General features: G+C 36.5%; 1 protein-coding gene and 1 long non-coding RNA gene across 2 annotated transcripts in view; both read right to left on the bottom strand.

Moving 5' to 3' along the window:
- LOC117331398 (protein MON2 homolog) overlaps positions 1 to 12998 on the bottom strand; it is a 620780-nt gene that overhangs the window by 470156 nt on the left and 137626 nt on the right. The gene's annotated exons all lie outside the window — the stretch shown is intronic.
- The window catches only part of LOC117331404, a 95549-nt gene that overhangs the window by 2778 nt on the left and 79773 nt on the right, over positions 1 to 12998 (bottom strand). The window lies entirely within an intron of this gene.

Raw genomic sequence — 12998 nt, 5'->3', positions numbered from 1 at the left:
TTGTGCCTTTGTGTATAGTTTGTGTCTTTGTGTAAAGTGTGTGTCTTTGTATATAGTTTGTGTCTTTGTGAAGAGTTTGTGTCTTTGTATATGGTTTGTGTCTTTGTGTAGAGTTTGTGTCTTTGTGTATAGTTTGTGTCTTTGTGTAAAGTGTGTGTCTTTGTATATAGTTTGTGTCTTTGTGTATAGTTTGTGTCTTTGTGTAGAGTTTGTGTCTTTGTATAGAGTTTGTGTCTTTGTGTAGAGTTTGTGTCTTTGTGTAGAGTTTGTGTCTTTGTGTGAAGTTTGTGCCTTTGTGTATAGTTGGTGTCTTTGTGTAGAGTTTGTGTCTTTGTATATAGTTTGTGTCTTTGTGAAGAGTTTGTGTCTTTGTATATGGTTTGTGTCTTTGTGTAGAGTTTGTGTCTTTGTGTATAGTTTGTGTCTTTGTGTAAAGTGTGTGTCTTTGTATATAGTTTGTGTCTTTGTGTATAGTTTGTGTCTTTGTGTAGAGTTTGTGTCTTTGTATAGAGTTTGTGTCTTTGTGTAGAGTTTGTGTCTTTGTGTAGAGTTTGTGTCTCTGTATATAGTTTGTGTCTTTGTGTAGAGTTTGTGTCTTTGTGTAGAGTTTGTGTCTTTGTGTATAGTTTGTGTCTTTGTGTAAAGTGTGTGTCTTTGTATAGAGTTTGTGTCTTTGTGTAGAGTTTGTGTCTTTGTATATAGTTTGTGTCTTTGTGTAAAGTTTGTGTTTTGTGTAGAGTTTGTGTCTTTGTGTAGAGTTTGTGTCTTTGTGTAGAGTTGTGTCTTTGTGGTGTAGAGTTGTGTCTTTGTGGAGAGTTGTGTCTTTGTGTATAGTTTGTGTCTTTGTGTAAAGTGTGTGTCTTTGTGTAGAGTTTGTGTCTTTGTGTAGAGTTTGTGTCTTTGTGTAGAGTTTGTCTTTGTGTAGAGTTTGTGTCTTTGTATATAGTTTGTGTCTTTGTCTAGAGTTTGTCTTTGTGTAGAGTTTGTGTCTTTGTATATAGTTTGTGTCTTTGTGTAGAGTTTGTGTCTTTGTATAGAGCTTGTGTCTTTGTGTAGAGTTTGTGTCTTTGTGTATAGTTTGTGTCTTTGTGTAAAGTGTGTGTCTTTGTGTAGAGTTTGTGTCTTTGTGTAGAGTTTGTGTCTTTGTATATAGTTTGTGTCTTTGTGTAGAGTTTGTGTCTCTGTATATAGTTTGTGTCTTTGTGTAGAGTTTGTGTCTTTGTATAGAGTTTGTGTCTTTGTGTAGAGTTTGTGTCTTTGTGTATAGTTTGTGTCTTTGTGTAAAGTGTGTGTCTTTGTATAGAGTTTGTGTCTTTGTGTAGAGTTTGTGTCTTTGTATATAGTTTGTGTCTTTGTGTAAAGTTTGTGTTTTTGTGTAGAGTTTGTGTCTTTGTGTAGAGTTTGTGTCTTTGTGTAGAGTTGTGTCTTTGTGGTGTAGAGTTGTGTCTTTGTGGAGAGTTGTGTCTTTGTGTATAGTTTGTGTCTTTGTGTAAAGTGTGTGTCTTTGTGTAGAGTTTGTGTCTTTGTGTAGAGTTTGTGTCTTTGTGTAGAGTTTGTCTTTGTGTAGAGTTTGTGTCTTTGTATATAGTTTGTGTCTTTGTCTAGAGTTTGTCTTTGTGTAAAGTTTGTGTCTTTGTGTAAAGTGTGTGTCTTTGTGTAGAGTTTGTGTCTTTGTGTAGAGTTTGTGTCTTTGTGTAGAGTTTGTCTTTGTATATAGTTTGTGTCTTTGTATATAGTTTGTGTCTTTGTGTAGAGTTTGTGTCTTTGTATAGAGTTTGTGTCTTTGTGTAGAGTTTGTGTCTTTGTGTATAGTTTGTGTCTTTGTGTAAAGTGTGTGTCTTTGTGTAGAGTTTGTGTCTTTGTGTAGAGTTTGTGTCTTTGTATATAGTTTGTGTCTTTGTGGAGAGTTGTGTCTCTGTATATAGTTTGTGTCTTTGTGTAAAGTTTGTGTCTTTGTGTAGAGTTTGTGTCTTTGTGTAGAGTTTGTGTCTTTGTATATAGTTTGTGTCTTTGTATATAGTTTGTGTCTTTGTGTAGAGTTTGTGTCTTTGTGTAGAGTTTGTGTCTTTGTGTAGAGTTTGTGTCTTTGTGTAGAGTTTGTGTCTTTGTGTAGAGTTTGTGTCTTTGTATATAGTTTGTGTCTTTGTATATAGTTTGTGTCTTTGTGTAGAGTTTGTGTCTTTGTGTAGAGTTTGTGTCTTTGTGTAAAGTTTGTGTCTTTGTGTAGAGTTTGTCTTTGTGTAGAGTTTGTGTCTTTGTGTAGAGTTTGTGTCTTTGTGGTGTAGAGTTGTGTCTTTGTGTAGAGTTGTGTCTTTGTGTAGAGTTGTGTCTTTGTGTAGAGTTTATGTCTTTGTGTAGAGTTTGTGTCTTTGTGTAGAGTTGTGTCTTTGTGTAGAGTTGTGTCTTTGTGTAGAGTTTGTGTCTTTGTGGTGTAGAGTTGTCTTTGTGTAGAGTTGGTGTCTTTGTGTAGAGTTTGTGTCTTTGTATATAGTTTGTGTCTTTGTGTAGAGTTTGTGTCTTTGTATATAGTTTGTGTCTTTGTGTAGAGTTTGTGTCTTTGTATATAGTTTGTGTCTTTGTGTAGAGTTGTGTCTTTGTGTAGAGTTGTGTGTGTAGATTTGTGTCTTTGTGTAGAATTTGTGTCTTTTTGTAGAGTTTTTATCTTCGTGTAGAGTTTTTATCTTCATGTAGAGTTTATGAATTTGAATCTGGGTCATCAGTAAGGTACTTTCAAAGTGTTAACTGTTTTTTCAAATAACATGCAGGCATGAAATACATCTGCTCAGCATTCTCCCTGTCTGATACAATTTTTCTGCAATTACCATTGAACATTCCAAATCACATGATATTTGAAGTAGTTTGGAATAAGAGTTGATTTTCAATATTATATTGTAACCCAAAAAAGTCAATTATTGTTGGAAGAGTAAAAATTGAAGTATTCTCCCTGTAATATATAAACACCATTCATATCCCGATACCATCTGCCTGCTGACAAACTGTACAGAACATCGGCATATCTGTCCTTGTCTACTGTCACTCAGCCACATTACCAAACACATTAACCTTTAGAGAAATCACAAACGAAATATTACCAAGTCAATCGATATAGATATCAAAGACTTACATAATGTGGAGCAAACTTATTGGTTCACTAAAGTCTCAAGTCCTCATCAAAGGGTTTAATACAAACAAACTTATTGGTTCACTGAAGTTTCAAGTCCTCATCAAAGGGTTTAATACAAATAAACTTATTGGTTCACTGAAGTTTCAAGTCCTCATCAAAGGGTTTAATACAAATAAACTTATTGGTTCACCGGAGTCTCAAGTCCTCATCAAAGGAGTACAAACTTATTGGTTCATTGAAGTCTCAAGTCCTCATCAAAGGGTTTAATACAAACAAACTTATTGGTTCACAGAAGTCTCAAGTCCTCATCAAAGGGTTTAATACAAACAAACTTATTGGTTCACTGAAGTCTCAAGTCCTCATCAAAGGGTTTAATACAAATAAACTTATTGGTTCACTGAAGTCTCAAGTCCTCATCAAAGGGTTTAATACAAATAAACTTATTGGTTCACTGAAGTCTCAAGTCCTCATCAAAGGAGTACAAACTTATTGGTTCATTGAAGTCTCAAGTCCTCATCAAAGGGTTTAATACAAACAAACTTATTGGTTCACAGAAGTCTCAAGTCCTCATCAAAGGGTTTAATACAAACAAACTTATTGGTTCACTGAAGTCTCAAGTCCTCATCAAAGGGTTTAATACAAATAAACTTATTGGTTCACTGAAGTTTCAAGTCCTCATCAAAGGGTTTAATACAAATAAACTTATTGGTTCACTGGAGTCTCAAGTCCTCATCAAAGGAGTACAAACTTATTGGTTCATTGAAGTCTCAAGTCCTCATCAAAGGGTTTAAAACAAATAAACTTAATGGTTCACAGATGTCTCAAGTCCTCATCAAAGGGTTTAATACAAATAAACTTAATGGTTCACAGATGTCTCAAGTCCTCATCAAAGGGTTTAATACAAATAAACTTATTGGTTCACTGGAGTCTCAAGTCCTCATCAAAGGGTTTAATACAAACAAACTTATTGGTTCACTGAATGCAGTCTCAAGTCCTCATCAAAGGGTTTAATACAAATAAACTTATTGGTTCACTGAAGTCTCAAGTCCTCATCAAAGTGTTTAATACAAATAAACTTATTGGTTCACTGAAGTCTCAAGTCCTCATCAAAGGGGTAACAATCTTGTTACTGATTAAGTATAATTGACTCGTTTGACTATATCATTATTGGCTCAATGATAAGGTATGCCTACTCCTTGAAGCACCTCAGAAGTATGTAGACATATAGTGTATTGGACTCTATAATTTCCTTTCATTAATAATAGGTTCAATTACACTATATATATATTTGAAAATTTAATTGATATATAAGAGATCAAAGTTTAATTAGACCTCAATCCATTTGTTCATGATTGAACAGGCAGCACCAGTATAGGCAGGCACAGCGACTTAATTCTGAGAGTTATAAATGCAGGTCACTTGTGCAGCCATCATCTGTATGGCATGTATGACATGTACAACTTTACACACTAGAGATCTACTTATTGTGTACTCTTTCTAGTTCTTAAGTCAATTCCAACAAACGTTATGATCTAGTATCACTTAAATCATGTTCCAATATCATTTTCTATATCCTCTGAGTCTTCCAACTCCCAAATTGACAGAAGACAGACTACAGTTTCCAAACACACTAATATAACAGTTGGTATTCACAACTTTATAATGTATTAGTAATGAATGCCAGTCACTGGTCCTGATTTTATTTATCTCAGTAACTTACAATATATTGATCTTTAGTGCGACAATAAATTTAAATTAAGATAACAAAATGACATTTTATTTCTCGCAATGAATAGAAATGTTGGTCGGTTATTAAATAACAATTTATTGACATTATAAATGAAAACTGGTCTTCCAAATCAATTAACAATATAACGTAAATAACGTAACTCTCTGATAAAATTTTGAGCAAATATCATGTTTAACAAGATTCGATCAGTGGAGATACAAGAAGTTCCTACAAATGAGGTAGGGCTATAACAGTCATTCTGACATACCTAAGTGTTACAGTACAGGGCTATAACAGTCAGATGACATACCTAAGTGTTACAGTACAGGACTATAACAGATGACATTCTGACATACCTAAGTGTTACAGTACAGGGCTATAACAGTCATTCTGACATACCTAAGTGTTACAGAGTACAGGACTATAACAGATGACATTCTGACATACCTAAGTGTTACAGAGTACAGGACTATAACAGTCAGATGACATTCTGACATACCTAAGTGTTACAGAGTACAGGGCTATAACAGATGACATTCTGACATACCTAAGTGTTACAGAGTACAGGACTATAACAGTCAGATGACATTCTGACATACCTAAGTGTTACAGTACAGGACTATAACAGTCAGATGACATTCTGACATACCTAAGTGTTACAGTACAGGACTATAACAGTCATTCTGACATACCTAAGTGTTACAGTACAGGGCTATAACAGATGACATTCTGACATACCTAAGTGTTACAGTACAGGGCTATAACAGTCAGATGACATTCTGACATACCTAAGTGTTACAGTACAGGGCTATAACATATGACATTCTGACATACCTAAGTGTTGCAGTACAGGGCTATAACAGATGACATTCTGACATACCTAAGTGTTACAGTACAGGACTATAACAGTCAGATGACATTCTGACATACCTAAGTGTTACAGAGTACAGGGCTATAACAGTCAGATGACATTCTGACATACCTAAGTGTTACAGTACAGGGCTATAACAGATGACATTCTCACATACCTAAGTGTTACAGTACAGGACTATAACAGATGACATTCTGACATACCTAAGTGTTACAGTACAGGACTATAACAGTCAGATGACATTCTGACATACCTAAGTGTTACAGAGTACAGGGCTATAACAGATGACATTCTGACATACCTAAGTGTTACAGTACAGGACTATAACAGATGACATTCTGACATACCTAAGTGTTACAGTACAGGACTATAACAGTCAGATGACATTCTGACATACCTAAGTGTTACAGAGTACAGGGCTATAACAGATGACATTCTGACATACCTAAGTGTTACAGAGTACAGGACTATAACAGATGACATTCTGACATACCTAAGTGTTACAGTACAGGACTATAACAGATGACATTCTGACATACCTAAGTGTTACAGTACAGGACTATAACAGATGACATTCTGACATACCTAAGTGTTACAGTACAGGACTATAACAGATGACATTCTGACATACCTAAGTGTTACAGAGTACAGGACTATAACAGATGACATTCTGACATACCTAAGTGTTACAGTACAGGACTATAACACATGACATTCTGACATACCTAAGTGTTACAGAGTACAGGACTATAACAGTCAGATGACATTCTGACATACCTAAGTGTTACAGAGTACAGGACTATAACAGATGACATTCTGACATACCTAAGTGTTACAGAGTACAGGACTATAACAGATGACATTCTGACATACCTAAGTGTTACAGTACAGGACTATAACAGATGACATTCTGACATACCTAAGTGTTACAGTACAGGACTATAACAGATGACATTCTGACATACCTAAGTGTTACAGTACAGGACTATAACAGATGACATTCTGACATACCTAAGTGTTACAGAGTACAGGACTATAACAGATGACATTCTGACATACCTAAGTGTTACAGTACAGGACTATAACAGATGACATTCTGACATACCTAAATGTTACAGAGTACAGGACTATAACAGTCAGATGACATTCTGACATACCTAAGTGTTACAGTACAGGACTATAACAGATGACATTTTGACATACCTAAGTGTTACAGAGTACAGGGCTATAACAGTCAGATGACATTCTGACATACCTAAGTGTTACAGAGTACAGGGCTATAACAGATGACATTCTGACATACCTAAGTGTTACAGAGTACAGGACTATAACAGATGACATTCTGACATACCTAAGTGTTACAGAGTACAGGGCTATAACAGATGACATTCTGACATACCTAAGTGTTACAGTACAGGACTATAACAGATGACATTCTGACATACCTAAGTGTTACAGTACAGGACTATAACAGTCAGATGACATTCTGACATACCTAAGTGTTACAGTACAGGGCTATAACAGATGACATTCTGACATACCTAAGTGTTACAGTACAGGGCTATAACAGTCAGATGACATTCTGACATACCTAAGTGTTACAGTACAGGACTATAACAGATGACATTCTGACATACCTAAGTGTTACAGTACAGGGCTATAACAGATGACATTCTGACATACCTAAGTGTTACAGTACAGGACTATAACAGATGACATTCTGACATACCTAAGTGTTACAGTACAGGGCTATAACAGATGACATTCTGACATACCTAAGTGTTACAGTACAGGGCTATAACAGTCAGATGACATTCTGACATACCTAAGTGTTACAGTACAGGGCTATAACAGTCAGATGACATTCTGACATACCTAAGTGTTACAGTACAGGGCTATAACAGTCAGATGACATTCTGACATACCTAAGTGTTACAGTACAGGGCTATAACAGATGACATTCTGACATACCTAAGTGTTACAGTACAGGACTATAACAGATGACATTCTGACATACCTAAGTGTTACAGTACAGGACTATAACAGTCAGATGACATTCTGACATACCTAAGTGTTACAGAGTACAGGACTATAACAGATGACATTCTGACATACCTAAGTGTTACAGTACAGGACTATAACAGTCAGATGACATTCTGACATACCTAAGTGTTACAGTACAGGGCTATAACAGATGACATTCTGACATACCTAAGTGTTACAGAGTACAGGGTTATAACATATGACATTCTGACATACCTAAGTGTTACAGAGTACAGGACTATAACAGATGACATTCTGACATACCTAAGTGTTACAGTACAGGATTATAACAGATGACATTCTGATATACCTAAGTGTTACAGTACAGGACTATAACAGATGACATTCTGACATACCTAAGTGTTACAGAGTACAGGACTATAACAGTCAGATGACATTCTGACATACCTAAGTGTTACAGTACAGGACTATAACAGATGACATTCTGACATACCTAAGTGTTGCAGTACAGGACTATAACAGATGACATTCTGACATACCTAAGTGTTACAGTACAGGACTATAACAGATGACATTCTGACATACCTAAGTGTTGCAGTACAGGACTATAACAGTCAGATGACATTCTGACATACCTAAGTGTTACAGTACAGGACTATAACAGATGACATTCTGACATACCTAAGTGTTGCAGTACAGGGCTATAACAGATGACATTCTGATATACCTAAGTGTTACAGTACAGGACTATAACAGATGACATTCTGACATACCTAAGTGTTACAGTACAGGACTATAACAGATGACATTCTGACATACCTAAGTGTTACAGTACAGGACTATAACAGATGACATTCTGACATACCTAAGTGTTGCAGTACAGGGCTATAACAGATGACATTCTGACATACCTAAGTGTTACAGTACAGGACTATAACAGATGACATTCTGACATACCTAAGTGTTACAGTACAGGGCTATAACAGATGACATTCTGACATACCTAAGTGTTACAGTACAGGACTATAACAGATGACATTCTGACATACCTAAGTGTTACAGTACAGGACTATAACAGTCAGATGACATTCTGACATACCTAAGTGTTACAGAGTACAGGGCTATAACAGATGACATTCTGACATACCTAAGTGTTACAGTACAGGACTATAACAGATGACATTCTGACATACCTAAGTGTTACAGTACAGGACTATAACAGTCAGATGACATTCTGACATACCTAAGTGTTACAGTACAGGACTATAACAGATGACATTCTGACATACCTAAGTGTTACAGTACAGGGCTATAACAGATGACATTCTGACATACCTAAGTGTTACAGTACAGGACTATAACAGATGACATTCTGACATACCTAAGTGTTACAGTACAGGACTATAACAGATGACATTCTGACATACCTAAGTGTTACAGAGTACAGGACTATAACAGATGACATTCTGACATACCTAAGTGTTACAGAGTACAGGACTATAACAGATGACATTCTGACATACCTAAGTGTTACAGAGTACAGGACTATAACAGATGACATTCTGACATACCTAAGTGTTACAGAGTACAGGACTATAACAGATGACATTCTGACATACCTAAGTGTTACAGAGTACAGGACTATAACAGATGACATTCTGACATACCTAAGTCTTACAGTACAGGGCTATAACAGATGACATTCTGACATACCTAAGTGTTACAGAGTACAGGACTATAACAGTCAGATGACATTCTGACATACCTAAGTGTTACAGAGTACAGGACTATAACAGTCAGATGACATTCTGACATACCTAAGTGTTACAGTACAGGACTATAACAGATGACATTCTGTCATACCTAAGTGTTACAGAGTACAGGACTATAACAGTCAGATGACATTCTGACATACCTAAGTGTTACAGTACAGGACTATAACAGTCAGATGACATTCTGACATACCTAAGTGTTACAGTACAGGACTATAACAGTCAGATGACATTCTGACATACCTAAGTGTTACAGTACAGGACTATAACAGATGACATTCTGACATACCTAAGTGTTACAGTACAGGACTATAACAGATGACATTCTGACATACCTAAGTGTTACAGTACAGGGCTATAACAGTCAGATGACATTCTGACATACCTAAGTGTTACAGAGTACAGGACTATAACAGATGACATTCTGACATACCTAAGTGTTACAGAGTACAGGACTATAACAGTCAGATGACATTCTGACATACCTAAGTGTTACAGTACAGGGCTATAACAGATGACATTCTGACATACCTAAGTGTTACAGTACAGGACTATAACAGTCAGATGACATTCTGATATACCTAAGTGTTACAGTACAGGACTATAACAGATGACATTCTGACATACCTAAGTGTTACAGTACAGGACTATAACAGATGACATTCTGACATACCTAAGTGTTACAGTACAGGACTATAACAGATGACATTCTGACATACCTAAGTGTTACAGTACAGGACTATAACAGATGACATTCTGACATACCTAAGTGTTACAGTACAGGACTATAACAGTCAGATGACATTCTGACATACCTAAGTGTTACAGTACAGGACTATAACAGATGACATTCTGACATACCTAAGTGTTACAGTACAGGGCTATAACAGATGACATTCTGACATACCTAAGTGTTACAGAGTACAGGACTATAACAGATGACATTCTGACATACCTAAGTGTTACAGTACAGGGCTATAACAGTCATTCTGACATACCTAAGTGTTACAGTACAGGACTATAACAGATGACATTCTGACATACCTAAGTGTTACAGTACAGGACTATAACAGTCAGATGACATTCTGACATACCTAAGTGTTACAGTACAGGGCTATAACAGATGACATTCTGACATACCTAAGTGTTACAGTACAGGACTATAACAGATGACATTCTGACATACCTAAGTGTTACAGTACAGGGCTATAACAGATGACATTCTGACATACCTAAGTGTTACAGTACAGGACTATAACAGATGACATTCTGACATACCTAAGTGTTACAGTACAGGGCTATAACAGTCATTCTGACATACCTAAGTGTTACAGTACAGGGCTATAACAGATGACATTCTGACATACCTAAGTGTTACAGTACAGGACTATAACAGTCAGATGACATTCTGACATACCTAAGTGTTACAGTATAGGACTATAACAGATGACATTCTGACATACCTAAGTGTTACAGTACAGGACTATAACAGATGACATTCTGACATACCTAAGTGTTACAGTATAGGACTATAACAGATGACATTCTGACATACCTAAGTGTTACAGTACAGGGCTATAACAGATGACATTCTGACATACCTAAGTGTTACAGTACAGGGCTATAACAGTCAGATGACATTCTGACATACCTAAGTGTTACAGTACAGGACTATAACAGTCAGATGACATTCTGACATACCTAAGTGTTACAGTACAGGACTATAACAGTCAGATGACATTCTGACATACCTAAGTGTTACAGAGTACAGGACTATAACAGATGACATTCTGACATACCTAAGTGTTACAGTACAGGACTATAACAGTCAGATGACATTCTGACATACCTAAGTGTTACAGTATAGGACTATAACAGTCAGATGACATTCTGACATACCTAAGTGTTACAGAGTACAGGACTATAACAGATGACATTCTGACATACCTAAGTGTTACAGAGTACAGGACTATAACAGTCAGATGACATTCTGACATACCTAAGTGTTACAGAGTACAGGACTATAACAGATGACATTCTGACATACCTAAGTGTTACAGTACAGGGCTATAACAGATGACATTCTGACATACCTAAGTGTTACAGTACAGGGCTATAACAGTCAGATGACATTCTGACATACCTAAGTGTTACAGTACAGGGCTATAACAGATGACATTCTGACATACCTAAGTGTTACAGAGTACAGGACTATAACAGATGACATTCTGACATACCTAAGTGTTACAGTACAGGACTATAACAGTCAGATGACATTCTGACATACCTAAGTGTTACAGAGTACAGGACTATAACAGTCAGATGACATTCTGACATACCTAAGTGTTACAGTACAGGGCTATAACAGATGACATTCTGACATACCTAAGTGTTACAGTACAGGACTATAACAGATGACATTCTGACATACCTAAGTGTTACAGAGTACAGGGCTATAACAGTCAGATGACATTCTGACATACCTAAGTGTTACAGTACAGGGCTATAACAGATGACATTCTGACATACCTAAGTGTTACAGTACAGGGCTATAACAGTCAGATGACATTCTGACATACCTAAGTGTTACAGTACAGGGCTATAACAGTAATTCTGACATACCTAAGTGTTACAGTACAGGGCTATAACAGTCAGATGACATACCTAAGTGTTACAGAGTACAGGGCTATAACAGTCAGATGACATTCTGACATACCTAAGTGTTACAGTACAGGGCTATAACAGTCAGATGACATTCTGACATACCTAAGTGTTACAGTACAGGGCTATAACAGTCAGATGACATACCTAAGTGTTACAGAGTACAGGGCTATAACAGATGACATTCTGACATACCTAAGTGTTACAGAGTACAGGACTATAACAGTCAGATGACATTCTGACATACCTAAGTGTTACAGAGTACAGGACTATAACAGATGACATTCTGACATACCTAAGTGTTACAGTACAGGACTATAACAGTCAGATGACATTCTGACATACCTAAGTGTTACAGAGTACAGGACTATAACAGTCAGATGACATTCTGACATACCTAAGTGTTACAGTGCAGGGCTATAACAGATGACATTCTGACATACCTAAGTGTTACAGTACAGGGCTATAACAGTCATTCTGACATACCTAAGTGTTACAGTACAGGACTATAACAGATGACATTCTGACATACCTAAGTGTTACAGTACAGGGCTATAACAGATGACATTCTGACATACCTAAGTGTTACAGAGTACAGGGCTATAACAGTCAGATGACATTCTGACATACCTAAGTGTTACAGTACAGGACTATAACAGTCAGATGACATTCTGACATACCTAAGTGTTACAGAGTACAGGACTATAACAGTCAGATGACATTCTGACATACCTAAGTGTTACAGTACAGGGCTATAACAGATGACATTCTGACATACCTAAGTGTTACAGTACAGGGCTATAACAGATGACATTCTGACATACCTAAGTGTTACAG

The sequence above is a fragment of the Pecten maximus genome, chromosome 7 (genome assembly GCF_902652985.1).
Source record: "Pecten maximus chromosome 7, xPecMax1.1, whole genome shotgun sequence".
NCBI lineage: Eukaryota > Metazoa > Mollusca > Bivalvia > Pectinida > Pectinidae > Pecten > Pecten maximus.
Note: the sequence above shows the minus strand (reverse complement) of the source record. Positions and strands in the feature narration are given on the sequence as shown.